Source organism: Schistocerca nitens, chromosome 10 (assembly GCF_023898315.1).
Source record: "Schistocerca nitens isolate TAMUIC-IGC-003100 chromosome 10, iqSchNite1.1, whole genome shotgun sequence".
NCBI lineage: Eukaryota > Metazoa > Arthropoda > Insecta > Orthoptera > Acrididae > Schistocerca > Schistocerca nitens.
In genome coordinates, this window is record NC_064623.1 from 89,996,650 (window position 1) to 90,011,621 (window position 14,972).

At 32.7% G+C, this 14,972-nt stretch overlaps 1 protein-coding gene across 1 annotated transcript in view; it reads right to left on the reverse strand.

Annotated features, from left to right (window-relative positions):
• LOC126209905 (collagenase-like) overlaps positions 1 to 14,972 on the reverse strand; it is a 391,700-nt gene that overhangs the window by 55,628 nt on the left and 321,100 nt on the right. The window lies entirely within an intron of this gene.

The following is a 14,972-nucleotide window of genomic DNA, read 5'->3' on the forward strand; positions in this document are numbered from 1 at the left end:
ATTTTGCCAGAGATATCTTCAAGTTTCATAGATATTTATGCACAACAGTTATTTCTACCATCGTCGTTTTCACTGCCTACAATGTGGGCCAGTCTTATCCTCTACAGCCCTCATCATCTACACTATCTGATCAAAGGTATCTGTACACCATAAGGAGTGTGGAATTGACCACTACCTGCCATGAGACAGACTCATTAGTATAGAAGTCAGCAGGGAATATTGCATTGTCAGTAGAACAGCCGTAGCAGCAGAGAGAGTTGGTCAGGTGTGCTCGTCATCTTCAAACATGAACTGGTCATTCGATGTTACCTGAGTAACAGATCCATCAGGGACAGTCGAACCTCTATAAAGCTGCCCAGTTTGATTGTAGGTGACATGACCATGATTTGGAAATTAGAAGCAACAACCAAAAGCAGGTAGCCCTTATGTAACGAGAGACTGGGACTGTCAGTGGTATATTCATGCTGATTCTGGACCAATAAGTATTACGAGGAAAAATTTCAGGTTAAACCAAGAAACTAACTTTGCTGTATTTTCCAACCAAAGAAATTAACAATACTGATAAAGCCAAATTCCCATTTAAACATATTCAAATTTAATAGATTTTATTCTTTATAAATATGAACCAGAAGATATCATCTGCCTATATTGAAAAAACCAAATTCTCATTTTCACATTTAAAAATTATCAAATGTGAAAAATTTTATTCTTTATAAATAAGAAGTATGAAAACTCATTTGCTTATATTGGAAAACCAAATTCTAATGTTCTCATTTAAAAATTTTAAATTAATAAATTTTCTTCTTTATAAATAAGATCAAACTTAAAATCTCAAAGGTACATTTTATTCAAAATAATTTACATAAAATAAAGAATCAAATTTCATTATATATAGAAACAACTAAAACAAAAGGGACAACAAAGTTGAGTTATTTAAAAACTTAGAAAATTATAGTTAAGGAATGTATGGTTTGAATTATAAGGATTTAGAAAATTAATGTAAACTATATGGTTATGCAAATGTAACTAGAGATCTCTTGGAATTTACTGACTATTTTAATAGGAAAGAAATGAATAAAGAAATTAAAAGGAGACAATTATTCTTCTATACTTAATAAACAACAGTTATCATACTTATTGTAAATCCACTTCACAATAATAATAATAATAACGATAAAGAATAAAAAATCTTTCAAAGAGCAGCATCAGATCTGTATAACGAAAAAATTAAAAATTATTCGAAACTTGGAAAAACAAAATTAGTTGATCTTACAAAAAATCTGAAGGTAAAATTAATAATGATATCAATTTAAGTAAAAAATCATTAAGGGATCTTTTTAAAGTCTATAAAACGAAATTTAAAAAAATTCTGATATTAATAAGCAGCAGTTAATCAATCTTATCTATTGTTCTGAGAACAGAATTAATAATAATGATCTTGAGAGATATTTTCAAAAACTACTAGTAGATAAATATAAAAAATTAAACAAATTATCAAAAAAATTGAACAATTAAATTTTATAGATAATGAAGATTTTCTCCAAATCATAAAAAGAATTGATAGAAAAGTTCCTTCTCTGAAATCAAGAATAATAACTGATGGAATTAATAATAATAGTAATTCGTTAAAATATTAAAATAGTAAAAGAAAAATCCATAGAAATTGCTAAAATATATGAACGAAATATCCCACTGAAAATGACTAAAGAAGGGAAAATAAATTTTATAAATCACAAAGCTTTTCATATGTGTGCAAAAGGATTTACTTTTGGTGGATAGAGAGTGGAAGATCATTGCTATTTAACAGGAAAATATCCTGGAGCTGCACCTCAAGATTGTAATCTAATAATCAAAATCCTAAATATACTTCAGTTTATAATCATAATTTAACAAATTATAATGTTCATTTGTTTACTGAAAAATGAGGTTCTGATAATAAGGATGTTTATGCAATATCAAATCATAAATAAAATATATTTCCTTTAGTAAAGATGGATTAATTCTTAGATTTTTAGATACATTTAAATTTATGGCTCCAAGTATTCATAAACTATCTTCTAAACTTATAGAAGAACAATTTAGAGAAACAGCAAAATATTTCGAAGGTAAACAATTAAAGTTAATAATTAAAAAAGGTGTTTACACTTATGGATATATGGATCCTGAAGAAAAATAACAATAAAACAAGTTACCTAAAAAAGGATGTTTTTATTCAAAGCTTATAAAGATAATATACCTGATGAAGATCATAAAAGAGTTATAAAAGTTTGGAAAAATTTCATGTTAAAAATTTAGGTATAATATAGAAAATTTGATAATAAATCCTATGTTCCGATAGTAGTAGATCATTTCGAAAATTTTAGAGATACATGTATTTTATCTAATAATTATGATCAATCTAGTTATTTTACTGCACCTGGTTTGTCATGGGATTCAATGTTAAAAATGACAAAAATTAAATTAGATTTATTACATGATTATGCTATGATTTTATTTCTTGAAAAAGAAATTCGAGATGAAAGTTCTCAAAGTATTAAAATATATGCAAAATCAAAAAACAAGTATATGTAAATTTTGAACCAAAAAACAATCAAACTATATTGCATATTTAGATGCAAAAAATTTTAGTGTTGAGCAATTTCTCAATTTTTACCATTTAAAAATTTCAGTTGGAGATAACCATTTGTTTTGATTCTCAAACCAGCTGATTATAAATATAGTTATAATTTAGAAATTGATTTAGAAAATCCAATAGAATTGCACGATTTTCTTAAATATTTACCTTTAGGCCCAGAAGGAGGAAATATATAAATTTAAATAATGAAGAAAAATATGTTTTACGTAACAGAAATATTAAACTGTGTTAAAGTTTCAGACTAAAATTTAAGAAAATTCATAGAATCTTATCATTTGCTCAATATGATTGGTTGTAGAAATATATTGGTTTGAATAGATAAATGAGAAAATAGCAACTAACGATTTTCAAACAGATTTCTACTACTTAATGTATGATTCACTACTTGGATAATAAATATTTCAAAACCTATTTATGAATATACTACTGTATGTTAAGAAAGACTATGTGTAGGAAATTAAAATTATGTTCAATAGTATACCAATTTATATTGGAATGAGTATTCCAGATATTTTGAAAATAAGGAAGGATGATTTTCACTAAAATGTTTGGAAAGCAAAATAGAGTGTAAGTATTGATTTATGTTGTAAGGACTCTGCTTCTTTTATTTATGATATAAAAACTCAAAGTTTTTACTAAGATACTAAATTAATGATAAACGAATTTGGTACAGGCGATTACCCAAAAGATAATATTTATGAATTTCTGCAAGTAAATAAGGAGGTTTTAGGAAAAATGAAAGATGAAAATTGTGTTAGAACACCTTTAACTTAAGACAAAATTGTGTGTGTATTAAGTTGACGATAAACAAGAGCAATAAATCTAAATTAGTTAAGAGTGTGGCTGTCAAAAATACAATTACATTATGTGGTTATAAAAAATCTTTAACTGAAAAATTGAATATTATTGATAAATGAATGTGATTAGATCAATTTAACATGAACTCTATACTGTTAAATATAATAAAATAGTTTTATAATCTGATTATGATGAACGTATTACATTATAAAATTTTATTTATGCATTACCATATGAAAGTCATGAATTAAATCCAAATAAAATAAAAATTTTAAAAATGGTTTTTTACAAGAATTTACCAGGAGCACAGAAGATTAACTAAAAGAAATTAATTAATTTCTTAAAATTCTTTCATGTTATTGTAATCTTTTATGACTTTGTAAATATCATTTTGTAACAAATTATCTACAAATGCATTTAACTTTTTGATAAGGTATTTCTTTATTTTTTTTATTTTTTGAAAGCTCATTTCTCATCTTTTGACTGATTACAGCTATAAATACATTTAGAAGAATGACAGAAAAATTATTTATTCCCAAACAGATAACTAATAGTTTAGGCTAGGTTTCTCGAAATGAATCAAAAACAAATTTTATGTCTTTATTTTAAAATAATAAATCGAGAGAGTCTCAACATGAGCAGAAGGATCTAAATTTACTATTCCACAATCCAAATGTTTTGGTTCATTAAGAAATGCATCAATCATAAAACATTGGTTAAAATGATTGATTTTTAATTTTTGAACTTATTCTTCTATGTCAAAATTTGATAAAGGATTATTAAATTTTTCGGTTTTTGTTTCAAATTATTTTTAATTCTTTTGCTTTATTTTCCATTACTAAATTGTCTTTTTCTGTTCTTCTAATTATTTATCATGTTTTTCTTATTTATAACTGTATTTCTAATTGCTGCAGTTCCACCAGCAAGTGAATCAGTTGTTGCTATCTGTTGTAATGCCACTAATTAGAATGTTAAAACTTTACCTTTATAATTCCTTTTGGTGGGCTTTCAACAATCGTTTTCACAACAGGAATAGTTAATGAAACAAATAAATTTCCACCACTTTTTCCTCTCTATTTCTTTTTTGAATATTAGTTAAAAATTATTCAATAATTTTTAATTGTTCGTTATTGATTTTAAGTTTCACCGAATTTGGTTTAGTTTTAATACTTGGTTGCAAACTATAATCATTTGAAAATTTATTTATTTATATAGATGAAGTTTTTTTACAATCTTGATCTATTTTTATCAATATTTAAACCATTTCCTAATTTTCGTTTTCGAAACAGTTGCAGTAATTTTTTCTCCTGATAAAGAATCACTTGCTTGCAGTCTTTCTGTTGGAAATAAGAGTTTTTGCTTCGTATTCTTCAACAATTGGTTTAATCAATTTGTTATATTTATTTCTTTTAACTGATGTATTTTATATGGATTACTTTAATAATATACAGTATTTGAATCGACTAAAATTCTTGTGTAATTTTGTAGATTCAGAGAATACAATTCTTTTCCTAAATTGTCCATAGTTATTCGTTTCCCAGGTTAAAGTTTCATTAATCCATCTGTTCCTTCATATTCTTTTTCAGCAATTTCTAATTTATCATTACTGAATTCCATTGGTAATATTCCACTAAATTTAAAAATACCAACAGGTCTTATCAAATAACATTATCTTCACTATGACTGATCAATTCTAAGATCCTTACACTTATATTTATTTTTTAATGTTTTTTCTTTTTCTTTCAATTGTCATTTTCATAACTGTGTAACAAATTATTTATTGTTGATTCACTTAATGTATAATCACAACCATATTGTTTAACTAATGGAATATCATTAAATTCTTCTAAATACTGTTGATTATAACAAACCACTTGTTATTCAACTGCCCTATTTTCTTCAATTGCTTTTGAAAATTTTCTCCTAATTCTTCAATTCTGTAGTTAATTTTTTCAATTGTACCCAATTGTATTCTTTTCTTGGTTGTCTTTTCAATTACTTATACTCTTCTTTTAAATATTTTTTCTTTTCTGTTTCGTTTGGCTTGTTTAAGACTTTCTGGATCATAGTTTGCAAACATTTATTAAGAATAAAAAATACCATAACCGTTTTTTATTTTTCATTTAATGATTATGGTTCTCATTTATGATATGTGTTTATGTTGAACATTTATGTTTAATGGTTATGTGCTACTTTTATGTTCAATGTTTCTTTTCAATATTAAAAAAACTCATAATCTTATCTGTTTATTTATCTTTATGAATTTTTCTTGTTACATCTATTGTAACACACATTATTTTCAATAAAACTAACTACTTTTCATTAATTTTATCTTGATGTTGTTTTTCCACAACCACTCGGCCCTATAATTGCATATCAAATAGGATTTACTTAAAGTTCACCATGTTTATTTTTTAATTTCTTTTCTGGCATTTGTATTGTTGGTTTCCAATCCGCCATTTATGTACATGATTCTTACTAACATAAAAGAGTTGGTTATATGAATCGAGTCGTAATTCTTCAGTTGCAATAAGTGAAGTTTATAAAAGTGTTTCACTAGTTGATTTTTATTCAACTTTATTCGCTCCGAATATTACATCGAAAAGTAATAAAATTTACTGTGCTGGAGAATCAATAGAAATTCCTGTTGGTTAATACTGTTTGAAAAATTTTGAAAAAATTATTCCTTAGGAACATCCAAATATTCATATTAAAGCAGATAAAGTTTTAAGTACAATTGTTAAAAAATTATACATGTGTAGGTAAAGGTTTAGGAATTAATTATCAAATCATTGAAGCAAATAAAAAGCTGTTGCTATAGATGTTTCTAAAACGATTCCATCTGAATGCATTAATGTAAGTTTTAAACAGGCTGATGGAAGTTTTGGTAAACAGAATGATCATTTTCATAGAGAAGCTAATACTATTGCTTCATATAAACCTACTTCTGAATTTAGGGACCAATAATTTATGAACCAAACAGCCCTTATAAGTTCCAATTTTTGATACTATTAATAATTTAAAAATAACTATAATTGATGAAAATGATAATTTAATTGGCTTTAATGGTTCTTATGTAATAGTTGCTTTAGATATGAATTAGTAGATTTTTCGCTAAATAAATCAGTGACCAAATTGAAAGTTTTTAATTTTACTCATATCCTGCTAATGTCAAAACAAAAAATAATTTAAATCTTCGTAACAAGGAAACAGAAGTTAATATTATTATTAGTGATGGTTGGATGCATCCAGTTTGTTCATGACTTTATATGAGTTTTGATGTTAGTCACCCAGATGGAACTGATTTTTCAGTGTATGATGGTAAATCAAATATTAGACTAATTGCTAATTATGTTTTGAAATTTTTAATGTTACATTTAAAAAAGGAAGTATTCTTGTATTAGAATTTGAAGATCCTTTTATTTCTTCTTCAACTCTGTTTCGATTAACTTCTTGTCTTTTTGATGCATTATGTATAGAAGGACATATTCTTAAAAGAGGAAAAATTAAAACCAAACAAAATGAACTTCTTTATCCATTAGAAATATTTGGTGGATTTTTGAAGATTATAAAGAAATTATATTCCAAGGTGATTTAACTGTAATTTTCACCTGGAGTTCAAGAAAAGATCAAGAAAATTGTATTCTTCTTTGAACTACTGGAAATGATAATTCTACAATTCCAAAAAAGGTAAAATTGTTGTAAAAAGTGCCCACCTGCTTAGCTTGGTGGTTACATGCTTGCCTCCTATGCAATGGGCCTGGGTTTAATTCTGGGCCAGTTTGGAAATCTTCTCTACTCATGGACTGGATATTGTTTTGTCCTCATCATTATTTCATCCTCACTACCGGCATGCCAGTCTCCCAGTGTGGTGTCAACTGCAATGAGACTTGCACTCAGCACCCGAACTTCTTCAGATGGGGCCTCCTAGCCAGCAATGCCATATGATCATTTTATTTTCTTGTTGTAAAGAATATGGAAATTCGGGTTCCTGATGTTAAATATGAACTGCAATATTCTCTTGAATAAGAACAAGAAAGACTAAAAAAACCATAAATTCCAGTTTCTTTCTTCAAACTCCAAACAACTCAATTTGCTGATTTACAGGGAAAAAGAAATTTTGAATCAGATGTTACTAATTATTATAATTCTACTGTATTTGATGTGTCTTACATTATTTTCATTGTTTTCCAAAACTAATCGAAAAAATAATCAATTACTTGATTCTTCTTTATTCAGTCATGTTAAATTACAAAATATCTGTGATAAAATGAAACAAATGAAATTTTTCCTGAGGAAGCATGGACTCTTCATCCACAAAATACCTTCTTAAAAGCTTATGATTCTTTTAGAGCTTTTAAAATATTAACACTAATATTGATGTAAATGTAAGTCCATTAATTTTGTTTCAAATTATTCTATTTGCGCAATTCATATGTCTCTAGAAGAATAAATGTTTCAACTACTCAAAAAACAGCACTGAATTATGTGAATTCTTAAATTCCAAATAACACAGTTCCATACTTTATGATGTATGGTAAAAAGAATTTAACTTTAGATTCACAATAAAGAATGCTTATTGAAAATTTCTAATTACATAAATAAATAAAAAATTAGAAAAAATTAAAGAACTTTTAACTTCCTGTTGTCATTTTCTTTTGAAATATTTTTGGAAAACTAGAGAGGATAAAAACTAAAAACTTTAGTTTTCAAAAAATTAAATGTTCAGCAAAAGAGTTTTCCAAACATTTGGAAATAATTTTAATTTTTGATTCGTTAAATTTTTCTGTATAAATGAAAACGAACATGAATGGTAGCACTGAAAATCTATTAACTGAACTTAATAATCATAGTAATGGTTGTGCAGAAGTATTCACTAAATTGACAGAATTTAAAACAAACATGAATATTACATTATTTCCAAAGCCGAAATTTAACCAACTAAATTTGGGGATGAAGTTTTATTACTTTTAGATGATTAACATAAAATAATTTTTCCAGATTTTTATACTGAAATCCTTACAAATGAGGATGATAAATTAGATATAATGCTAAGATTACATTTTACTTATAAGGGCAGACGTATTCATGTTTTGAATTTGAAAATTTTTTAATTTGTTTTTTTCTTTAAGTAAATTAAAATTTCCTTTACCATAATTTTCTAAGTTTTTGAAATAACTCAACTTTGTGGTTCATTTCGTTTTGGTTGTATTTATGTAGAATTTAGTTGGGAAATACTACAAAATTAGTTTCTTGGTTTGCAACCTGGAATTTTTACTCTTTGGTCCAGAATTGGCACGAATATACTACTACCATCGAGCATTTTGGCGGAGGGTTGTATAAAAATCGCATGAAATATGCAGAAAGAATCACTCGTGAAGTCCACAATGTAGTAGCAGTCTAGCAAGCACAATGAGTGTGAATAGGAAGTTAAAAAGAATGGGGTACACTGGTCTAGCAGTCAATGCTATGTGTCAGTTGAGGAGATGTAATGAACAACGCCAGTGGACAGTAGATGACTAGAAACGAGTGATTTGGAGTAATGAAGCACACTATATCCTGCAGATGTCTGACAAAACTTTGGGTTTGACAAATGCCTTGCTTACATAACCTGAAATCATGTGTTGCGCCAGCAGTGAAGGATGTAAAAGTGGTCTTACTGCATGGAGGTGTTAAATTGGGTCCCCGTATTACACTTAAGAAAATGCTAAACAGGGTAGCTATTAACATCTTTTACATGTGTGAGGCAATGGTTTGTGGGCAGTAACTTCACCGATATGAACTGGCGTGTATAGAATCGTCATGTGAACTCAATGAAACACCTTTGGTGGAGTTTGAATTCTACTTTGCTACAGACCACAGTGCGCAACATCACTACCATTTCTTGTTTTGAGTCTTGACAAAGACAGAGCTGCCTCTTCATAGACAAACAGATACGTCATTGAAACTGCCCATAGTACTGTTCAAGCTGTCATGATATCAATGGATAGACATATATTAATGTCCACAAAAGACATCTGGATACTTTTGATAAGATAGTGTATGTCAGAAATTCCTTCTGTAACATGACTAACTGACTTAAAACTGAATAAAAGCCATTACTTGTATGGATGGAAACGAAATCACCTGCACAAAGGGGTTCGTAATTTACTGTCTCCACATGGCTGCAACATCTGAAACTATTTACTCCCAACAATGAGAAGCAAAGTAGCCACCCAGTAAAACAGAGCTTAGTGTGCTCATATTTCCCACTGACACACGACTCGTCCAACAGTTCTTTGCATCTTACCCTTGTTACTGATAACATCACACCTGTTTCATTACTAATGAGTCCCAGAACATTATCCCTGTGAATGCCTACATATCTTCCAAGAGATCGCCTTAGCAACTCACTCTACATATCACTTTTGTAGCGTCCAGATCTACTAGCAATAGGACTGACATTCACTCCTGCAACTACCATCTATATGCCGACGACATCCAACTGTACATAAGTGCAAGCCCCAAGAACTTTGCTGACGCAGTAGCGAGTATGAACGCAGATCTTTGCTCTGTTTCTCGATGGGCACAGAACCTAGGTCTGAAACTAAACCCCAAGAAATCCTAGGTCATACTTATATCTCATCCAAAGTTAATCAGTCGGTACTTTCGCGAAACAGTTCCTCAAATACTCCTTAATGGTACCCAACTACCATACCAAAAAACAGTAAAAGACCTTGGAATAATCTTGGATGAACACCTAAACTGGGAAGAACAAACAGTCACAGCTTGCCGGAAATCGCTCTCCTCCCTACACGCAATTCAAAAATTTAGAAAAATATTTCCAACCCATGTTAAACAAAAATTAGTCCAAACACTAGTCGTGTCTAATCTTTACTACTGTGATGTAGTTCAACACGGCACAAATAGTGAAAATTCGAGATGCCTCGAGCTAGTGATGAAAGCTTGCGTTAGATACGTATGCAATATACGGATGTATGATCATATCAGTCCTTCATACTCCAAGCTAGGTTGTATACGCCCACATAAGGCACGCGATCTCCACATGATGCGCTTACTTCATCGATTTCTTAGCCACTGTGCGCCCAATACTTATCTTCTCACATTAAATACCTATCATCATTCCACAACCGCAATACCAGATCGGATACGTCTAGCATCTTGGCTGTACCTTTACATAACACAAAATCTTTCTCCGTGTCATTCTCCATCTCAGCCATACGACTATGGAACGCGCTCCCCTGTGATCTGCGTCTTATCCAGAACCACTCAACATTCAAGAGGGAACTCAAGACTTACATATTAGGGACGGTATAGCCACCATTGTTGTGCCCCTCTCATCTCTTTCTTTCTCCTCTCCATCATAGCTTCGAATTTTACCACTCTATTTCTCTTCCTCTAACCTATCTACCTCTTCTATATCTCTTTCACCCCATTCTATCGTCTTACGACTCTGCTTGATGAGAATAACTCACAAGCTGCAAGAATATAACGAGAAAATTCCCACCTAGCAATAGGACTGAATTCATAAAAGAAAAATATGTTTACTTTCATATACATAGTCACTACTATTATTATTATTATTATTCTTGATTGTTATAATTATTTTTTGATTGTTATAATTATCATTGTACTACGTTTATAATCTCTATTTTTTTCTTTAACACAAATACTGTATAACATGTTATATGTCCTTAATGTTCTGTAGAAACTGAAATTTGTTGAATCTAAGTATGCCTGGTTAGGTGTAAGAGAGGGCCTGAAGGCCCTAATCTTGCCAGGTAAAGTAAATGCATAAATAAATAAATAAATAAATAAATAAATACTACTCTCTACGACAATTGTGTTTACTCATCAACCATCTCTCGAAACTTTAGTTTGAAACAGTTGCCCACAACAACTCCAACACCTAACACATCAAGGCTCAACAGAGCCATAACTTCCTTTTCGATAATATCCATTGCTTCAGCTGCAGCAAACCCCTCTTCACCTGTAACGTTTGACAATACGACATTCGCTAGTTTGATCTTAATTAAACGTACTAACAACTGTACCACACAATTCGCATGTCACCCTCCACTACTCACATATTGCTAAACGAATAGATAGATCGAAAGCCGCATCTGGGAATGTATGATGTACATCCATTCGGCCAGAACCGTGATTCGATCATCATGCCATGCAACTCACCTAATTCATTCATCTCAAGAACTGTACAGAAACCGGTGCCACCATCTGCATACTGATCAACCAGAACATTATGACCATGTACCTACTATCGAGATAAACCAGTTCAAGCAATAGCAGCGTCTCCTGATGAAGTACGACTGCTAGTCAGACACACTCATGATGCATGTAACATCAGTGAGTGTGCTGTCTGAGCGTAGAATAGGGAAGGCACGCCATCTATCTGACTTTGGCCGAGGGCAGATTGTGATGGCCCGGAGGCTCAGCACGAGCATTTTGGAAACTGCACAGTTTGTCAAGTGTTCAAGGAATGCTGTGGGGAGTGTTTCAACAAGTGACGAAAGCAAGGGGAAATCACGTCCAGACGTCTTCAACTTGGGTGGCCACCCCTCATTATAGATGTCATACGTTGTAGGCTTTGGACACTAGAAAAACAGGACAGGCGGAAAGCTTTGGCAGAACCAACACCAGATTTTAATACTGAGTAGGAGTGTGTCCGAACACAAAAGTGCGCTGAGCACTCCTAACAGTGGGTCTCCGCAGTCGACTATCCAGGCATGTGCCAATGTTAACACCACAACATCGGCAACTACGATTGAAATGGGTACATGACCATCGGTGCTGAACGTTCGCGCAGTGGTAGAGCGTTGCATGGTATGATGAATCCCGATACCTTCTTCATTATGCAGATGGGAGGGCGCGAATCCGTCATTTTCCAGGGAAATGGCTCTTTGACACCTGAACTGTACGATGGAGACAAGTTGGTGGCGGCTCCATTACACTATGGGGGGAGTCCAGTGGAGCTTGCACAAGGTACCATGATGACTAAGGAGTATCATATACTAGTTGCAGACCGCGTACACCCCTTTATGAAGATATGTTGCTTGACAGCAGTGGCATTTTTCAACGAGATAATGCGCTGTGTCACAAGGCCAGGGGTGTGATGAAGTGGTTCGAGGAACACAGTGTCAAGTTCAAACTGATGTGCTGGCCTCCAAACTCGCCAGGTCTGAACCCAATCGAACTCATCTGGGATGTGAATGATCATGGCATCAGAGTTCATCGTTTTTCTGCCCCCAATTTATGGGAATTAGGTGACTTGTGAGTGCAGATGTGGTGCCAATTCCCTCCAGCGACCTACCAAGGTCTCATTGCTTCGACACAACGATGTTTCGCCGCTATTATCTGTGCCAAAGGTGGACATATCGTCTATTAGGTAGATGGACATAATGTTCTTGCTGAGATGTGTATTTCTTTTAGCTATGACGGGCCTTAAGCCTTCTTCTCCGACATATACCAGAGCAACCACCTACATCATTGCCACAGCCTGCAAACTCGATAGCCACTTCCTTGCTGAACCTGCATGGTGGCCAACCTTCTAGGTGACCAGGTTCCCTTACACCAACACAGTGTACCTAAAAGCAGTGACACCCTGACGTATCTTCATCTCAGCTAGTCTCTTTGACACATGCCGACAACTCCATAGGAATTGAGAATCTTCGCAGATTTGTTCCTAGTTAGTGTGAACAATACGCAAGTGTTACAGAGTTGCTTTTAGAGCTCAGCTAGGAATCCCTGAAAAGGTGACGTTCTTTTCGAGGAGCACTATTGAAGATAAGATCAGAGAGCTTAGAGCATTTGCATAAGCATATAGACAGTCGTTTTCTCCTTGCTCTGTTTAGGAGTGGGACAGAATAGCACACGACTAGTAGTAGTATAGGGTACTGTCTGCCAAGCACCATATGGCGTAGATGTATATCTTTCTCTCAACCCCACACTGAACAGACACAACCTATATCACATTACCCTATATCAAATTCATGGAAGACTACTGTTGTACCAACTCCACTTATACCCAAATCGGAAACCACAGCAGAGCGCATATTGTAGAAGCAATATGACTAATCCATAATTGTGCCCATGATCTCATAGACCTATATCAATATACATGTGTTATACTCATTGTCAGATAGTACCATCAACTCAACTAATCCTTTCTCCACAGTCAAGACTGGTCCACCTTCACACTCCTTCAGGCAAAAAAGGATAGGGACTAGTGACAGACATGTGCAAAACTGGAAACTAGATTACCCAAACACCCAACAAATTATTGGAAAGTCTTCCACTGTCACTGTTACAATTCCTCCATCACATTATCCTTTCTTCCATAACAATAAACCATTATAAAACATCTGAGTTAGTCTGGCTCATCAATTTAAGATATTCTTACTGTCACCAGTGAACAGATCTTCAAGCACTGCATGGTCTCCATGTCTGCTAGTGTAGCAATAGTTCCATCCCATACCGTATATACGATTTTCTATACTTTCACACAGTGTTACAAACCGAATTAAACATGCCAATTACAGCACAAGAAACTGAAGTGACTCTCTCCAGAAAAGGCGCCCCAGGATCTAATTAAGAGTTTTATATGCACTCACATTAAAAAACTACCTACTCCTTCTCACAAGTCATAGTCACTCTGTACAACACTATCCTATAACTAATTTCCGCCAATAGCAAAGAAAAGCTTCCAAGCTACTCCTGTTTCTTAAATTTAGAAAAAAAAACCATCCGAATGAAACGTCTTGCAACTGACCTATTAGCCAAACTTGCGTCTATATAGTGGTACTCAAAATGATCCTAGTCCTGCGCTTCCACAAACACATAGGAAAGCACCTTACTCTCCCAACACACACTGGACATTGCATATGAAAATCGCCCCAAATGATAAACTCCTCAACCTCGTCCATCTTCTGTCTCTACAACTGAACAAACATTGTTACGCCATCTTTGTCTGCTTTGTTCCTAAAAAAAAGCCGTTAAAAGTGAAATGGCACGCAATTTGAAATAATTTCATCTGCTTATAGCTTCCTTTCTGACATTCCGCCCCTACTTCTTCGCCGTAAACCATGTACAAACCTGTATCTTCCATTCGTCCGCAGAAGTACCTGAGGATCGATTGTACCCATTCCTCTCTCTCTCTCTCTCTGCACAGCCGATACACAGTCACCTGCCACCTCCCTCGAACCATCTACTACAGTGCACTAACATCACCTCCTCCCATGTCCTCCACTCTACCCATCAAGCTTCACCATGGAACCAGTGTTGGAATGGCGATCGCCATTGCTTTCGTCCGCCGAACTCGGCTCAGTTGTATTTCTGTAAACAGTGATCCTAAAATAATAAATCTGCCAGTTTTAAAGCAGTCCTCTGTTAAATTGTGTTTCACTCGGATTTGAGGCCAAAATAATGTTATGTAGAATGATAAGCTGAAATAGCAAGGCTTCGGATGGAAGTATAGGTAATTGCCAAACTATCAGAGGAATCAGAGGTGTGTCGTAGACATTTT